Genomic DNA, 19744 nt, shown 5'->3' with positions numbered 1-19744 from the left:
GCTTTCGGTTATCTGTGGTTTAAATGGCAGGGGCAAGAGGGAAGTTCTCAGTTTAAAGTATGCAATGTGGGTGTCCTCTCAACTTCCTGAGAATTTATTAAGGCACTTGTCAGAAAACTGCAAGCGTTGGGCTCATTTCCCACAAGCAGGTAAAAATACCAGAGAGAGGAATGACTGGGGGAATCGGTGTGATGGTTTTGGTTTTATTTATTGATTAAAATTTTTCAAGGCTGGAGTTTGCCATGACTGGGAAGTTGCATATTCCATCTGGTTCAAAGCTGTAGGTGCTGACATCCCCAAAATCTTCCCAGGTCCTGTCCCTGTGTGTCCAGGAATTCACGCCATTTCCTTCATTACCTAGTAAGAAGGCCATCTTTATAGTATTGTGTGAATGAAAAGGTTTTCCTCAGAGCCATCTACTTACTCCTCTTTTGGAGCTTCTGAGGTTTTAATTTGGAGTACCTTGCAGCTGCAAGATGTGCATGGGCCAGCACCAGTAGCAACGGAACTTGGAGATTTTTTCATATATTTGACACCAATATCCCCAGCCTATTTATGGAGGAATTACAACAGTTGAATCTTGCTACTGAACTGCGTGGGCAGAAGATACAGGTAATTGTTTTGCTATTTAGTGTACCAAAAATGATGTATTCGCTGTGATATGACGATCCCTTCTGGCTGGGAAGCTAAGGGGTAATAGGAATGCCCCTGTGATGAAGGGCTATTTCAGGTGAGGGATGCTTCTCCCAGCTGCTCGCCAAAGCAGCTTGGGCAGAAGAGACCCAAAAGGTCCAAAAAACTTGAAAGCTGCAGAGCAATTCCTGACAGTGACACCTTCCCCAGGCGGCGGCTGCTGCTGCTGCAGAGACCACGAAGGTAAAGCAGCTTCAGTCCTGAGGCACTTAGTCCTATTTAGCGTGCATCTCCTATGGCAGAGGTTGGTTCTTTCTGTATTAGGTCAGGGCTAGCTACCACAGGAGAGTGTGTTCTTTCCCTTTAGGAACCGGGGTATGAAAAACAAATGCTGGACCATGCTGAGCACCTGTAATTTCTGTTGATGGTGGCAGCAGTTCTCCATAACCAGCTTTACGAAATAATCAGCTGGCAGTTTACAGACATAAATAGCTGCAGTGCTAATTTTTAGAGGTGCTCAGCACCATCTGCTCTCATAGGACTCACCTTACTGAAGAGAAGGTTAAGTGGCTATTTAATCATGGTCTGTAAGTACCCACTGAGGGATAAGATGTCTGGAGCAAAGGACTCTAAGCTAGCAGGCAAAACCACAAGATCCAGCAGCTGTGAGTTGGAGTCAGCAAAGATCAAACAGGAAATGCAAGACATATTTTTAAGTGAGGGTAATTAGTCCTTGGAACAACTTGCTGGTGGACGTGGTGAAACTGTCCATCACTGCAAGCGTTTAAATTGTGTCTTACGCTCTATTGCAATCACAAGTAGTTGGGCTAGACAGAGAGGCTTGGTAGGGAGAAACGCTGTGACCTGTGTCATGCGGGAGGTCACACAAGACGGTAATGTAACCCTTCCAGCTGTAAAGCAATACACCTGGAGTCCAGGGTGCTCCGCTAAACCCACCAATGCAAGAGGAGGAGAATTTCTTACAGCGCCTCTCCAACTTCCACAATTGGCTTTCATCCTCCGGTGAACTACAAAAGTCTTTTTGTGTGCAGAAGATGTATAAACCCTACAGGCGGACAGTTACATTACTGAGCTGGGAAATAACAATCCAAGTCCCCGATCTGTGTCAAGCAGGGCAAGTTTTTTCATCAGAAGCTGTAAAATTAGACAATGTATAGAATTGAGTCCAGCTCTCCCACCTTCATAGCTACTGACCTGTTGACTTAAATACTTCAGGTCTACCACCGAAAGCTGGTTTGAAAAAGTATGTCTCTATGAAATGATTAGGCTCCAATCAAATGTGGTATTTTCATTAAAATTTCCAATTAGATCATGTGCTCAGGACCTGTGAAACTCCGCTTTGAGTGAACAGGAAATGAAACAATCACATCATGATTCCGGCTGGAAGAAGTTTTGCTATTTCATTGAAGGGATAATGCAGTTCTGCAAGTGGAGGATTAAGCAGGACAAACTTCTTGGGGGGTGGGGGGAGATGTTTTGTTGGGGATTCAAAAGAGAGAGGCCAGCTGGGGCAGGCAGTGAAAGGTCTTTCAGTTGCAGGGCATGCTGTGAATAAAGATGTAGAGGATCATGGGAGAGTGCGGCGGAGGAGGGAGGGCGAGCCTTGCGTGCTCTGCCCGAGTGAGCTTACCAGCTGGGATCGCTGGACGTGGCTTATCAGGCTGTGGGTTCAGGTCAGCGCATGCAGTGCTCGTTTCCATCCAGGAAACGGAGCCAGAGGATATGAACAGAAAGACCGAGATCCTACCCTCTTGCTCCTAGAATACAGGATGCTTTACACTAAATTAATTATGATATGTTATTACTGGAGTCCACATAAGTTCTTAGACTTGTGTGTGTTGTTCTGTAGGGTGTTTGTAGGGGGTGGTTGCCAAGGCTTCGGTTTTCGTTTATCTGATGTTTTTTGGATTGCTTTCTTGATGCTGAGAAAACATCTGCAATCCCAACTCCCTGAACCTGTAGCAGGAAGGATACTTTCTGTTTGCAGCATGAGTTTTGGTTAGCTCTCTGTTTTTTGGCGTTGATAATAATCACTCTACAGATACACCCGTTTTCTGATGGTGAACCACTGTGTTTGTCCCCTGTATCTGAAATCTTTATACACGTGGCTAGCACTTGAATCAGATCCAGTTGGTGGGTCAGCATTGCCTGGGATCTAGTAAATACATCACTAACACTCTCCCTTTTCCCCTTATTCTCCCCCAAAAGTGACATGAGGGTGGGAAGAGAAGTTAAAATTCAACCTCAAGACAGGTTGAAAAGAAAAAGAAAAAACTGTCTTGGGCTCCTCAGCATTTCGGTTTGTTAGGCGCTGCTAATTGCTGCCCATGGAGGGTTTAGCTCCACAGGCAAAGCATTTTCGTTATCAATGTTGCTACAGAGCGCTGGAGCTTTCTTTAAAGCTGTAAAGAAAATCGAGGGGGTTTAGAGATGTAAGCTTCTTCTAGAACCAACTGTCACTTGTATGTTGCACTGTTAATACTAATAAGTTAATACTGTATATGCCTGGAAACAAATGCTTTTTCATTAATACTGAGAAAGTCTGGAGGCTATTCGATTTGTATGCTTGCTTGATGAAATTACAATATATCGGTGGTCAAAAGGATGTTACATGGTAATTTACATGACACTCGGGGCAAATTGGCGAGCAGTTTTAGCTGACATGCGTGGTAAAATGTGCAGTGGTTACAATATTTTTTCGTTCCTTAATTTGTCTCTGAAGTATTACATGGGTTTTGATTTTGCACAGGCAATTTAGAACTCAAATATTTAGATTTAGCCTTTTGAATCATTTGGTATGCAGGGTTTTTTTCTACGTCTTTTAATCATGTCTGAAACCATTTACAAAGTTTACAAAACGATTTATAAACTATGCAAGAAAAGACATAATCCTCAATAGTGGGATGATTTTGGACAATATTTTCTGCATACAAGATTTGTCCTGTGTTAGAGAGGAGTCACAGAAGTCCACTCATCACAGGAGAACTCTATTGTGGTCTCAATGTCCAATCAGAGCCAAATTTGGCCAAATCCTGCTTTTTTTTAGAGCAGCCGTGTTATTTAGCAGCATACTGCTTTGCCTCCTAGTTGAACACAATCTAGCGTATCAGTAACAGAAGATCAAAAATAGTATCCTCAAAGCTTGCACTGGAAGTCTCCGAAGAGGTCTGCAATCTTCTGCCCCCCCTCCCCCCCTTCCACAGAGAAATATTAGAATAAATTGTTCAAATAAGGTGTGCCCAGGGGAAGGGGGCATTGATGGCTTCGTGTCAAAGAAGAATATACACAAACTCGATTGTGGTCAGGTAACCACAAGTAATTTGGACTAACATCTGGCATGTTATATGTATGGGCTTCATCTGCAGCTATTATCATCAGGGGATTAGGATGGAGAGGGAGGGAGAAAGGACTAGACTTGATTGGCTTCTGTGTTTTGGCTAAGAAGATTTAAACTTTGTGAGAGACATCTGCTTTATTTCACAGAAACAAAAAGCAGATGGGAAAGAGGATATAAAACAGTAAAGTTTATAAAATAGTAAGGTGTAAGGTTAACAGGGATAGCTATGTCTGCTGTTGAGATACCTGTGTATTTCTTTGAATAAGATAATATACCATTAAAAAAAGATTTAATAAGATTTGTATTCATTATCAATAATGTAGTTGTAATTGTTCTAATATTGCCTATCTACCACATTTACAGGAAAAGATTTATTTTTGCTGACGTACATTGAAAGAAAAAAAGCTGGATCAGCAGTAATAGGATAAGTGGATCTGTTTTGAAATATGTGAAAAAATATTATGACGCTGCCAGTAGCATCATTTAAGTGGGTGTTCCCATTTTAAGGCTGACTGGGTGAGAGTTGCTTCTGCCAACAGATGCTCGAGCAGACTTAACCCATCCCCTTGCGAGCCTCATAGCTGAACTTGCTTTGCCTAAGTGCCCTGTGCCTACCACCAGCGCTGTCAAAACTCCTGTGTTCCAAAGTGAACAGTCCCAGTGAACTTCAGGGACTGTTGGCAAAAGCTTCGCTGACCTTATTTCAGCAAGAATTTTCTCTGGTTTAGGAGAGAGAAAGAAAGGTTATTTCTAACCCTTTCTGTATTGCAAGACCAAGCAGGCTGTCATTCAGTTGAATCTCTAACTATGTGAGTTAAATGAGAAGAAAGCAGCTGTAGTCATGCTCTGTTTCGATGCCAGGCCAAATACGGTATTGGAGTGACTCAAAGTAATACACAGCCAGTGCACTGATAATTCAAGTCTGGATCATTTGCACATTCATTTGAGAAGGATCCCTCAAACCTTAGCTGTAAAGCCCTGGGTATTCTTGCAGCTTTAGACATAGTTTGAAGGAGCTCAGAATATCAGGATTTCACAAACATTGAAATAACTGTTGTGAGGTGGTTTCTGTAAAAACTTTTTGCTGGGTAGGTGATGCATAAAGTTGCATACTTGCCTATATGTTGCCGGGAGGCAGCCCCAGTGTAGCTGTTCTCAGGAACACCGGATCTATCCTACAGCTTAGCCTGTTGCAGAGGCACAAAGCTGGCACTTCTGCACCTTAGTCACCTCTGGGACTCAGCCTAGCAGGCATGTTCAGACCGTCCCCAAAGTCCAGTGCAAAACACAGCAGCTGCCTGTGTGTATGTGAGAATCATGGGGAAGGAGGAGAGAAATATCCTGCTGTGTTTTTGGATGTAGCATCCCTGGATTCTGCGTGGTCCTAGTTTGACTGGTAGCTCCCAGGCATGCTGAGCACTCTCCATCGCGAAGCTTTTGGGTTATTTATCCTGTCAAAACTGCAGATTTATGGCTCCCAAATGCCGGCTTGCATCAAAGGGGGAACTTAGGTGAGGCTCGGCCGCCTCTGGCCAGGAGTCACACTGTCACCTCCCCACAAAGCCCAGTGCAGGTTTTCCCTGCAATGGTTAAATCCTCCCAGCACCCTGGGCAGCTGAAGTCACTGCTCAGAAATTTTGGCAGCCTGATGTTTTATTACTGTTTCTGCAGAACTTTAATGAGAAACATTTAGTGTGAACTTCGTGTATTATGTTTGCTCAGTCATATGCAACAAGGCTTTTAGGAAGAAAAGTTTTGTGTATCTTCATAATAAATGTGTGTTTCTGTGTGTGATGAAGAATGAATGCACATGTTGAGGCAAGAGCCCAGGCACATACGTATGTGCATATATCTCCTTTCTTTTATGTTCTGATATCATCATGCTGTATTTTTGGATGAGATAGACTTGCATGGTTCTGGACTAAATATTTTATTTTTGTTAATGTACTAAGCATATTTATAAATGTAGTCACTGAAGTATGTTTTAAAATTATATCTAAGTATTTATTTATATGTTCACTAGCTTTTTATATTCTAGACTATTTTAATGACAGTATTCCAGATATATGTGCTTGGCTATTCCTTTTCAAGAAAAATGAGGAGTTAAAAAATGAAAAAAAAAAATTAAAATTCTTGTGACGTTAGAAATGTGGTGGGGTTTTTTTTTCCCAGTGGTCCCACTGACTTCAGTTGACAATTTCTAATAAAATGCAAACATCCAGTCCCCATGTTCAGTGTGAGAATTAAATATGAATGTGACATAAAAGCATTTAATTCAGATGCTATTTAAGCTCATCTTGTCTTTAATAGCAATAGAATCAGCATGTTTCCATTGGTTTGCAATGCTTTGTAGCCTCTTTTTTAACAAGTGTAGGTTCTTGGTGTTTATAATAGTAAAATATGTATTTGCTACCACCAGAAATACTGTATTTCTGGCAGTAACAAAAATCTGAAACATTTCAAGGTGAAACATTTCAGAGCTATGGGAGGCTTTGGAAAAAGCAATGAAATTTCTTTTTAGGCTTTGTAAACTTAACAGTGGTTTAATGGGTGATATGTTTTGACAGGATATGTAACCTGCGTGCGTTTCCTTAGTGAAAGGTATTTTTAGTGGTGGGCGCTAATTTAATTTATATTCTAACAGCTAAATTATAAACCTAGGACACAATTCGCATTAATTATGTCTCAGTTCAAACTCTAGTTCAGGTATGAATTGTCAGGATGACAATAACAAATAGAGTGTATGCTTGCTGCATTAAATCTTTGTTGGACTCTGCGCAGGGAACCTGGATATTAATTCTTGACTCACAACTTTGTAGTGATAAAAATGGATTCTGTACGCGTGGCTTTTTTAAACCAAAGAATAACCTGCTCAATGAAAAGTAAACTAAAGTAAACTGAGAGTCTGCCAGAAAATCCTGCAAGTTTGGGGAGGGACAAGGAGGCAAAATGTCTTTGAGAAGCAGGGTGGGTGGGGTGGGGTGATTACAGATTGAGTTTTTTGTGTTTTCTCTACTTACGACATGCAAGGCAGTACGTTACTAGTCATGGCAACTCAGAAAATGATCTTCCAGTAGAAAAAAGTGCCACAATTACTGAATATGGGTGAAAAGACTGTCATCAAATTAATCTAATTCTGCACAACACGGAGTTCATTCCCTTTCAGGAGAATTCTGGAAACTGGCTGGATTTCAAGCTATGTTTTAATGCAACTTTTTGGCTGCCTGCCTCCTCTGAAAGTCAAGGGTCACTGCTCAATAATTGAGTATAAATACAGTCAGTGTAGTAGGCCTTTATTTCAGTCATGCAGAACCAATTTTTAGTTTGATGGTATCACTGTTGCATACTTTTAATTGAAACCGTTGTGAGAACACTGACGTAAATCTCATTATTATTCTGTTTTTCCTGTAAGCTTATGGCACTGTCTGACTTTGATATTGCTGTGATCACCAGCACTAATATTCAAACATAGATGTATCCCCAAGTTTGGGAACTTGGATGAGAATTACCTTTTGATGATTAAAACCAGAGTACCACTGTATTCATTAGCCTGTTAATCAAATGCTTCTGCTAATGCCAGTTGTTACAAAGATTTAATAGGTTTAACATGGGGCTGTGGCACAACCCCAGCAGCCCTTAGTGCTCTTACTGGATCTAAATATTCATCCTGGCAAATAGACCTAATGTTTATTCCGTAGTGATCGCTTCTTCCTGCTCCCCAACAAAAAGAAGCAAACCTCTAGTGTATGTTAAACATTTCCATCAAACCAATATTTTTAAAATGACAAGAGCTTTCCTTGAAAGTCTAGTTTTCTACCTTGTTAAAATTAACAGTTCTCATTAATAAGTCATCTGTAGAAGATAATTATATCTTTCATAAAGAGATTTTTCCCTATAACAAAGCTGGAATTTCAGAACTGATGCAAGAACGTGAATAGTTGAGTTTTATGTTGACCTTCGGGTCTCCTCCCTTTTTAAACCGATCTTACTGTGTCTGCTCAGGGCAGACCTGGTTATTCCCTTTACTTTTTAATACTTACATGGCAGTTACCATTTTTGTCACCTCCTACTGCTTCCTCTTTAGTCGGTAAATATAATTTAAGATACTAAAATCCACCTGTAGCTGTTCACCATCCTATTCACTTTAAATGGGTGACACTCCCTGTTGGAAAAATAAATTTCCAGGTTTCTTTCTGTGTGCTGAGTGTATTGTTAAATATTTGAATGTTCTCAATATTTAATGACTTAGGTTTTTCAAAGGCACACAAAAAAGCTGACAATCCTTTTGTTTGTTTATAAGTAGTAGGCTCAGGTAGGGTGATTATATGTTGTGTCAGTAGCAGCATGAAAGGAATGTTTGGGAAGACTCTGAAATGTAAATTTGGTGAATAGCCTACCAGGAGGGAACAAAGATGGGGATTATAGGAAAGAATTTGCAAGCAAAGACAGATTAGAGGGACTTTGTTTTTCTCATTACTTTCTGTTCCTTCAGGAGATCAGCTACAAATCACCCGAAAAACTCAAGAATCCACTTGCAGGCTCTGTGCACTTGAAACTGTGTTGGAGTTTTTTCTTCCCACCCCTCCCTCCAATATGAGACTAATTGGAAAGAAGTGTATCTGCTGTGTGCATGCTGATGGGTAGTATAGATCTGCACACTTTATATAACACACTAACTTTTTAGTTGAGTCTTCCAATATTGTTATTGTTCCTCTATGGGGAGAACTAGGCCCAAACTCTGCTCTGGCCTGCGTGAGCTCAGAAGCTATCTGGGGAAGCATATTTCTCTGAAATTTGTGTACTAAATGGCTAGGAAAATACATATGGATGTGAATTTCATGGATGGACTCAGTTTCTTAGTAGGAAAAGCAGTGACAGGACATGAATAACCTACAATGGTTGGGGTCTTGCTCTCCCTTCTACTTCTGGCTTCTGGGTACCCCCAGGCTGGGGAACACGTTTACCTTCTGTGGTCTCTGTGTGTATGTAGTCTTAAATTGGACCAAGCTTTACTCTTAAAATTAACATTTTTTTCCCTACTGAAGCCTTCGGCAAAGATCCCCGACACTTGTAAGCGGTACTAGGTCTGTTCTCTAGGAATTGTTGTAAGCAGCTTAGTTCACGTTGTGAGGAAGGAATTTTGTTTCTAGCTTTACGGAGCTGCAAAAATCTTCTCTTCTTGGCACGGAAAACCCACCAGGCCTGCAATCTCTTTTCCAGCTCAGCGTGGTGATCAGGCAAAGCTCCATGTCGATCACTGAAGAACACCCAATTACAGCACAAATTTCCTAATTCCGTCAAAAGTAATTTATCTAATGGCTTGACCAGCAGTTTAATTGCAGCTTGAGATTCACATTAGGTAATCTGACCAGACAGGTAGAACAAATTAAAGAAATAACATGGTGGAATGGGGTAGGTTGGTGGAGTGTAGCTTGCTGCTCCCTCATTTCCCTTCCAACTGCGTGAACACCAGTCTGAATTTCTCTGGACCCTCTGTCCCTGCTTTCATCAGGTGTCAGTTGGCAAGCAGTTGTTGGGACTTCTCAAAACCCAATCTGTAGGGAGACAGGGGCTTCCACTTTATTTCACTGGTGATGATTTTTAAATGACTGACTCCTCTTGCCTACTGATGTCTGGTGGTGTGTGACTTCCCCCTGCTCTGCCCCTCGGGTTCTGATTTGGCACTGAAGCTATAATCCTTCGTCACCACAGAAGTTACAAATTTCTCATTATGCATTCACTGTAGGGTCTGCAAGAGTGAGAATTTCCTTTTTGAAATTGTACGTTGATAAATTTCATGTGGATTGTGTTCTGCAACAATCCATATCCTGATTTTTTCTTTTTTGCACCCTTATTTTAACTCCCGCTGTGGTTTGTGTTGAGGAAGAAGGTCTGCCATTCCGTGCAATACATACACTTTCAAAACCTCTTGTGTCTTATTGTACTTGGACATCTATGAGATACTCAAGTTTTGTTCACTAAAAAGCACTTATTTTGAGCAAGCTTTGAAATTTGCAAGGCATAATTAACTCTTTTTTGTTTGTGTGTTATCAAATTAGCACAGCTGAATTTACTATAAATGCAAATTAAGTTTCTGTTGTAAGATATGTAGCAATTGAACTTAGTATTTCAATTCTTTGCTTTGCATTTGGCTATGTAATGTAAGAGATAACAAATACATGATAGAATCTGGTGGTTTGGCATAACCAGAGATAATATAAAGGCCTACTGAAGTATTTGTTAGTGGGAAACCAAGTTTTTCAATCTCTCCTTCAATGAAAAACACAGAACAGCATGATTTATATCTTAAGGAACTATAGTTTATCTTACAGTGGTCATCAGACTCTCTACAAGTTTTTTGCATTATATATTGCCTATAGATTACCTTGCTACTTTGTTTGCACTAGGGAAATTGAGATTGGTAAATATACCATTCTTCTTGTTAGAGAAACACAACTTAATAAAACGTAAAGACTTCATACAGATTGACAGATTAGTATTGAAAATAGCTTAGCGTTCCAGTCCTGGCATGCCTAACTTTTGATGGTTTAAACAAAAACCGTGGGGTTTTTTTTCCTCCAGTTTTTAGCAAGATTGGCTTTTTTGGCTCCTTGTGCTTGAAATAAAATCCTTCTTTATTCTACATGTATAAGGTTGGCTCTCAAAAAAACCAAAACAAAACAAAAAAACATGCTATGAAGGTATTAGCTGGTGATAAAAAGGCGAATAAACATGTCCTTAGGTATTCAAAAACATTAACCATAGTTTGCCTTAAGCATTGTAATTGTCATTCACATTCTTTTCTGTTGAAAAGATTTTATTCATCTATTGTATTGACTTCACTCCTGAAAATTATACTTTTTGCTGATAATATACATGAATTCATGAAATCTGCAATTAAGAGACATATTTGCAGGCAACAGACCTGTGCAATGCTTCAGTATTCCATTTAAAAATAAAAACTAAAAATAATTGCAGAATATGATAGCATAGCAATTTACATTAAGTATAAACCAGGACTTAGATGCAGAGCTCATAAATATAGCGCTGTTATTTGGTTTTTAATTGTGTTGGAACTTACTGGAATTTCTACTAAATCTACAGCGCTGCCAGAGTGCCATCAGGCATTGAACTTGCAAACGCACAGTCTTTTATGTGATGTCTGAATTGGAGTGGATCACTTTGGCTTTAGTGACTCTTGACATTTTTCTCTATATGAGTGCGTTGTTTTGGTTGTATTTGTAAACTCTTCCTGGGATTTCAGTTTACCCAGTGCTTCAGGACAGAGAGTAACTGGCCAACGTTTTCAAAAAAGCTTTTGCCATTATGAAGTATGGAAAAACCCTCTTCTCTGCATGTTGGGATCTTTCAAAGTAAAACAGCATTATAATCAAAGATCATGATCATCTCTCTAGCTCCAATGACAGGGTTTGGGGAATCTGAACATCTGTCATCTAACTCATCCCGATAATTTCGGCATTGAGCAGGGAGGGCTCTGTACTGAGCAGAAGCATAGTGCAAGACACGAATAATCTGTAATTGTGAGCCATCCAGACAGCCTTGCATCTAACTCACGGCAGTCCTGTCAGGAACTTGCTATAGTCATTATTTTTTCCCCTTATTCACAAAATACATTGTCTTAGCTTCAATGCATCTGTACTGGAAATGTCCACAAAACTTCCTCCAGTGTGGTCAGAACAACAAGCTTTGCCTTTGCACCAAGGCAGCTGGTCCTCTAAATTTGCCTTTCATTGCAGTGCTTTGCGTTTTAAAATGAAAATAAAAAGTCTGCTCCTGACAGCAGGTGGGTGTATCCTCTGGTAACGGCTTGAAAAATTCTGGAGTCTATGGATGTGGCTGGACAGGGCATGGGAATGTTTTTAAACGGTTCTACTAAAATCGGTGCTGCTGGTGCACAGTTGTTCATTTTAATATAATATAAAAGCTGTCAATAACTACTGCTCCAAAATCTTGCACTGAAGGACTATCTTGTTTGGCTTATTTTTGTAGTAGGAAATACTGTTTCTTTTCCTGAAATACTAGTCAGGTTCTTTCAAAGGGATGGCCAAATGATGGGCGGGGCAGGGGGGAGATATCTTCAAAGTCATGATAGCATAAATACCTGTTTCTACTGAAAGTCAACAGATATTTAGCTCCTCCCCAATACCAGACATTTTTGCAAATGTCTAACTGAAGTAGGAGAGGGACGAATCCAGCTCGGTTTCCAAGTGGCGTGTGTTCACAACATGTGAACACATGAACTCATGTAGAGAGCCCTCAAAGCCAATGACATCTGGCAAAAATGCTGCCAGAAAGTCAAGGAGTAATTGGTACAGAATTGAGCTGAGACTCCAGTGCTTCAAGTGATCCCAGCTGGGACATGGGTATGATAATAAAGCAAAACATTTTCTGTCACCGGTCATTCATTCTGTGATTCAGCAAAATGCCTCAGTCCTTTTGCAAGCACTGAAGTTCACGATTGCAAATCTTCCCTAAAAATAAGGGAAAGAAACTCTTGTCTTTTGGGTTTGGGTCTATCAATGTTTTCTGTGATGGTATTTTCAAATGCTATATGTGTTTACCATACTGGCAACCTTTCATGTGCTACATGGTCAGTCCCCGGTGTCTGAACCCTATAATTAAGCATCTGTCAACCCTGTAACCATGTCATCATCTCCAGGATGGCATTCTTCCCTATGTGCTCAAAATGTTTTATCTTTAAACTTCATTCTTCTAACTGTATAGTTCTGTTTCTCATGATGAAATTGCCACGTAATTATTTATAATAATAGTATTCTACAATATTGTTTTCACGTGAGCATAAATGCACAAGAGTTTTTAAAAAAGAGCTTTTATAAACAACCTCAGTATATGTAGTCTAATAAATCAGATGGTGGATATCACGTTGATCTCAGTTCATTCAGTCAAAAATTGAGAGTCTGATTCTTGGTAAGTGGTGGGAATGCTATAATACTAGCTAGTGCCTGAGAAGAGGAAAACTACCGTTCATCACTGGGTTTAATAATGGCAGTTTGCCTTCTCTCAGGGTGAGTGGTCCAGTGTTGTTAATCATGTCAAGCGTCTCTGATTTATGTTTAGTGTAACACTTTTTTGATGTAAGGCTTATTATCTATTCAAAACCACAATGGTTCAAGGGTGGGTATTAAATTACTAGATGGGTTTGAATGATTTACTCTTACTTTGCTAGTGTTGAACTGCTCAAAATCTGGTACAAAAATGCTTCTCTCCAGAAACTCATTTTTATTAATACATAGTCCATAAAGGTGTGGGATGTGGTATATTTTATATTTAAAATTGTATGAAACCAATGTCAAAAAGAAACTTGATATTAAGTTTAAAATCTAGTTCAATATTGAACAACGTCACTGGCAGATACTCGTACTTGCATCTGACTGACTCTAGTAAAATTCAAATGATAAGACATGGTTACAAGCTCTGCTGGATGTGTATGTGTGTATTTGCAGTTGGGCATTTATTTCAATATGTGGATGAATTCTGTGGAACTGACTGGTTTCCATGTTGCTCGCAGTATCTAATTTTGTTTTTTCTTACACATGAGCAAAAGAAAAAAAGCAAAGGATTTTTCCCTTTGGTCATTTTTGTATACAGATGCCATTTAAACTAACTGGATTAATTTTTTGAATACTAGATCTATGCAAAGAAACAATGTTTTAAAATGCATAAGCCCTCCTGGCTTCAAAGCATCAAAGAAAAACAGTACTGTGCCTGCTGCCTTGGTACACTGCCCTGCTTTTGCCCTAGCATAGTTAGCTTTATTTTCTCTGTGACAGCTTTTTGGGCTAATGTGGGTAAAGAGCTGGTGGAATGCAGCGGAGCATCGGGCCCAGATCTGAACACGGTGGCGGTTGCCAGAGAGCTGGTGGTGCCCAGGGTCACTGCTGAGTCCCGCTGGCCCAGGCTGTGCCCCGCAGTGAGGCTATTTTCTCTTGACGTGCCAGCCAGGGAATTATTCTGTGGAGGTATTAACTCAGCAAAGAGAATTGACCTCCTGCTCTTTAGCAGGAATATCAAGTCGCTGGATAATAGTATTGTGTGCTTCCACTAACAAGGAGGTTGATTTAAAGTCTTATCAGTTGATGTTCCCACGTGGACCTATGCCAAGGAGCCTTCGTTGAGAAAACTACCGAGCTAAAATGGAAATAATATGCGCTAGGGGGGAATAGCAGCTGTATAAAAATATTCATAATGGTTTGTGTTTAAATAACACACTGCAGCATCTTTCGACGGATGCATATTGTGGGTAATAAAGTAAACACATTAGGTTAACTGTTGTAGATGGAGGTTATATGCCAATGAAGCAAACTCTTCTGTCCTTTGTGTAACTTATTTATATGGCAGTGCCTCATGGATGCAATCTCGCCGCATTGCTTCACATGACGCTGTTCAGCCCTCAGGAGCAGAGATTCATCTTTGCAGTTAAAAGGGAAGAAAAAAAGCTGCTGTGCATGTGTGGTCCCTCTCACAGGTCACTAGATGACTGTGGCAGAGCTGTAATGGTGGAAGCAGGACGGTTTGCTAGACAAGTCTTTCAGAGGAGCTAGCCAGTGCAGCAGCTGCTGTGTTTGTCAAAGATTTGTCTGTCTATAATAGCATCCCATATTTGAGAGAGCATGTGGATCTTGGTTTATATTTGATGCCTTTTGGTGCATCAAAGTCTGTGTTGTTTGCTCAGCTGGTATCACTGAGTGCACTGGTACAGGAGCCGGTGGGGCAAAACTCACCTGCGGGTAATCAGCTTTGGAGGATCAGAGCCCACAGATTAATTGTGGCTACGGAAGAATGAGTTTCTTCTTTTCTGTTATTGTCGCTTCTCGCTTGTGTGAATAGATGGTGACTATTCTGATGGCCATGCACTTTTTCAGCATGCTGTCTGGTTTCCGAATTATTTGCTTAAAAGTATGTAATAGCTTACATCAAGCCAACAAATAGTTCAACAAATATGTTATTCTGTATTGATGTTAAGTTTCAATTTTTCTGCTTCTCCTTAATGTCCCGTTCCCCTTGTTCTCTCACTTTCACGTAGCTTTGTTATGGTTGCATATGTTTATAACTATCCACTACGTATGTGTCTATTACTGGATGTTCTCAAATATTTCCTAAAACGGTATGTCATTATTTCCTACTCTTTTTTGTAGGGATAGCAAGGATAGATGGCAAATAATGGCTTGTTGATGGCACTCAGTCCTCTGTGTGCACGTTTGCGGAGAAGCATAGGTAGATGTCCAGATTCATACAGGTGTTCAAACCCCAAACAAGAACAATTGCTTTAATTGCTCACTCTCCTTCATTCATTTTCCTTAAGATACTGATACAAAATCCCATTCCTCCGCTAATCTCCTTACACATCCTGTATTAGATTTCGTAACTGCTCTATAACTTTTACAAGAGCTAACAGATCATCAGACACTTGTAATCAAAGTGCTGTTTCTTTCCAGTTGGTTACACAGTGCAGTCATACAGCATGAGTATCGTAAAGCTTTTAACAGGCTAATGGAAGAGAAAAGGAAGCTACAAGAAAACATGCCGAAAATGCACCGAGTGCAACAGAAGTACACCTTAGTCCAGTGCTGTGAGGGGTAAAATACTGCGCTTTTCAGCTAATAATCTGGAATCCCATTATCACTGAGCCGTAAACTGAATTATTGGTGACGTACAGGTGGGATTATTCTATCTACTTTTTGTACCGTATATCCAAAAGTTGACACTTAATTATTTTGTCCCACAGTAGATCAAGTTTTACAGCCGCAACAAAAGATTAGAACGGTTTTATATTGGGGACATTCAGAGGATAAACAGCCCTGTATTATAGGAGGGAACGGCAGTCAGCTGTGTTGCCATCTGGGAGAGAAGCATTGAAGTGCTATTAATATTTAAACCTTTTAGATATTTTTTTTTTTAGAGTTGGTAACATTCCTAAAAAACTGATTATAACGCTGTAGTAAATTTTGGTGTCAAGGAATGCTGCAAACAGTATTGCAGCAACAATTAACGTGGCCAGAACTATAATCTCATTTGCTTTTGAGGTATCTTCTTCAAACACTAGCGCAGCGAGAGTAAGAGATCAGATCAGGTTGCATGTATGGCAATAAATCTACTGTGTTGCATAAATACTTTCCATTTGACACAGAAGAGGACAGTGCAGACTCTCTTCTCCATCTCAACAGAGCTTATCCATATTTATTTCAGCTAATCTGTTGATTCAATGTGGTAATCACTTAAATATCCTAATTGGCTAATTTTATTATTATATTCACTGCTAATGTGCTAATTGTTTTATTTCTGGGAAAAATGTAAAAAATGCTACTCAATATTGATTTATTTATCCTCTGCTCCATTTGTTTTTATTAAAATATGGTTTGATTTAATTCTGTATTTCAGAAAATCATTATCATACATAAACATGTTAGTGAAGAAGGGTAGGGGCAGAGTGAAAAAGGGGGAGGTGCCATTATAGAGAAGAGATATGAATACGTGGTAGAAATTTTGGGTTTAAATGAATTTGTTGTGCGGTCAAAACATGTCTGGCTGCATTTCATTCATCTAGTTTTCCTTGCAATAAAACAGCACAAACTCTCCAGGGTTTTACTGTCCTGGTTTCTGGTCAACAAGGCCCAATTGCCTCTTTACTTTCTTGAAAGCATCATCCCTTTGAAAAGGCTTGTATAGCTGTGCCTAATTGCTGAGAGTGCCTTTCTGCACAGCCCTGAGCTATGGCAGGGAATTAACTCCCCAGAGCGAGGATGCTCTCCTTTGGGGAGAAAGTAGGGGAGGAACAGCTTCTTATCAAGATGATACCAGGTGAAGGTACAGAAACTTCTAAGTCCCATCTGGGAATGGCTCCCTCCATTACAGGCAGAAAATTCATGTAACATTACCGTTTCATCAGTTTGTTTGCTATCTTTTTGCTATGCTAATTATTGTGATGGCTGTGTTAGTTACTTCATAGGCCAGTGCTGACACTTGTAGGGGTCAAAAGCAAATAAATGCTAAGGATGTGCTGCAGTTGTATTTTTGCCTGCTAGTTTATTTCCATTGAAGTCGCAGAAACACTGCACAGAAATAAGAGAATGCTTATGCTTAAAATTGAGCCCATGCTGTGAATGTAGGTCTGTACCATTTTCTGCCTTTGGTATTTACGGGGTCAAAACTGTAAGACCCGTGGTTTTGAGTCTCCTCCATTGCAGCTAATTCTGGAAGCTTTATCCCAACATCCAGCTTACAGTATTTGTAGAAGGCGCTCATGGATCTGATGTCTCTGTAGATAGGTTTCTTTTGGTTCAGAGCTGTTAGTGACTATCAATATGGTTAACAGTTTGTTCTTTACTCTTTCTGATGTGGCGGAGGAAAAAGAGTGTGTTCTGACCTCTATAATTTCTCTATGTTTTGTTGCAATGCAACCTAGACTCTACATGTGCTTAATTTATAAGTAATCCAAATTTTCAAGTTTTGAACTTACATTTTAGTCATGGAAACAAGGAAGGAATTTGAATTCACTGAAAACACAGAAACCATTAATGAATCAAATAAAGCATTTGGACAGGTCAGCTGTATAAAGACTAGACTTGAACATCCAAATAGCACTGAACACTCTTCTCAAACACTCTCTAAGAAGTTACCAAAATGAAGAAAAAGCCTCCTTTAATGAGAAGTTATATTTGACAATTTTATTACTTACTGGTTAAATGATAAGTTTTTGAAGTGTGCTACCTGTTTTCTCATCATATAGCACAGCTGATGCATCCTCTTTACATGACCTTAGGGGTGCCTCATTTACTTTCTTGCAGTCAGTGGACTTTCCACGTCATCTCTGATGAATCCTTAAAAATCCTAAGACTCTTTGTGCTCTTCTTAAGGGGTGTTGGGTTCATTCTCTGAGGGAGATAGCTGCCTTCTCTCAGAAGTCCTTTTCAGCATTAAAACGCATACGTTTTCCTAGAAATCAAGGAGGTTTTAGGTGAGAAGTTTTCAGAATAAAATAAATTGTACTCTGTGTCTTCATAAGTGTATCAAGCACACTTCTATCCATTGTTTTTCTTTATCATTGTGTCTTTTAATGAAATATGTAGTTTCTGAATTCTCAGATGAAAGGATTTGGGCGGGGGTGTGAAAAAGTTCACTCCTAAGGCTATTGAATCTCCTTGTAAACCTTTCTGTGGCTTTTAGCAAGACTGGAAACCTGTGAAAAGGATATTGTTAGTTCAGATACATTCAGATGAAGTTGGGTGCTAATAAGCCTTTCCTGAATTTTACAGAACCTTCTACTTGCCCCCCCCCCCCCCCTTTCTTTCTGTACTGCAGTATAACAAATCTTTGCTTCCATAGGAACAGTCCCCCAAATTTATTTCCACCCAGGGCTATATACATCATGTGCGTTATCTGTTCCTAATATGAAGTTTCAACAGTATGCATAGCTTATATCCACAGTAGTCATCTATCACTTGAAAGAAGGCTTTAATTAACAGAACCCTAATTTTAATGAGGTACTGAGCCATGATCTTGTAAATTCTGCGGCACAGAGAATCACTTAGTTCAGGTTCACTTGTAACAATCCTCTGCAGCGTGGTGCTTTTTATGACATTGTTTAACGGATTTTGATGTTAATCTAGGAGCCCTTTTTGGCGTAACTGTGTTCTTTACCTTGTAAGCATATTTTGAATTAATTGTGTTATGTTTTTTCAAGCTATGATACTGTTGCTTGCCTTCTGAACAAAAATTTCTGGTTCATCTGAACTATTCACCCTGTGTCCACCGTGGAACTCCAAGGGGATTCACCACTCTCAAATCCTTTCCAAAAGCATCTTTGCTGCATTACCTAGGCCAGTCAAATTCCATTACTCTCACAGAAATCACTTATGTTTAACAACTGCAGCAAAGTAAAAGGGTTATGCCACTTCCCCAACCTCCTTGTCTTGCAACTGCAGGAATGAGCGCTGGGGAGGAAGGAAGGGCAGTTCTCAGTGGCGTGTTTAATACCCTGGCTGAAATGTGCTGGTTTAAACATGCTGCGCTTGACATAAGACCAGAAGGTGGGAAGTGAGGCAGGGAAGGTTTGGTGCCAGCTTTCTGTGTCTTTGTGTCTGAGCCAGCCTGTCGCCAGTCCTCATCTGATCGCAAGTGACAGCGGCATGTTGAGCTGCTTTAACCTGTGATGAGCTCTCCCCACTCCCGAGGGGCAATTCCGACAGTGCTGGAGATGCTGGGGACAGAAAGACGTATCCACAAGTGCCCTTTCCCTGAAAATGTTGCGTGGGGTGAAGATGGTGGCTCTGCAGCAGTGTGTAAACGTTCCCTTTGGGGGAGGGATGGCCCTACGGCAGCAGTGCCTGCTGCTTTCCCTGCTGTTTCCCAGAGCCCTTGCTACACAGAGCACATAGGTGAATTTAAAAGTGAATCCCTATGTGACTTTTTTTCCCTTTTTTGAAGTATCATCACTTACAAGAAGCCATTCAGGTTGTTATGAATGTTATTTTAATGGGGCTATTAGAAAGACAGGGCTCCCCCACAGAACCGAGAACCAGAAACGTTGAAATAGTTCCCTGACAATGGAAAGGAAGAACATCATGCTGACAGATTTTAAGCACTAAGTATCCAATTGCTTATCCATAGCAAAGTAGGAAATTCAGAAGGCTCAAAGCATGGGGCACTCTTTTTCAGATAATCACGAAGTAATCCAAATTCTTTATTATTTGATTGTGAATAATCCAAATGCCT

At 40.1% G+C, this 19744-nt stretch overlaps 1 protein-coding gene across 3 annotated transcripts in view; it reads left to right on the top strand.

Moving 5' to 3' along the window:
- Positions 1 to 19744, top strand: part of MACROD2 (mono-ADP ribosylhydrolase 2) — a 905745-nt gene that overhangs the window by 489660 nt on the left and 396341 nt on the right. The window lies entirely within an intron of this gene.

This window comes from Aquila chrysaetos, chromosome 8 (genome assembly GCF_900496995.4).
Source record: "Aquila chrysaetos chrysaetos chromosome 8, bAquChr1.4, whole genome shotgun sequence".
NCBI classification, from domain to species: domain Eukaryota; kingdom Metazoa; phylum Chordata; class Aves; order Accipitriformes; family Accipitridae; genus Aquila; species Aquila chrysaetos.
This window is presented reverse-complemented; position numbering and strand designations above follow the sequence as displayed.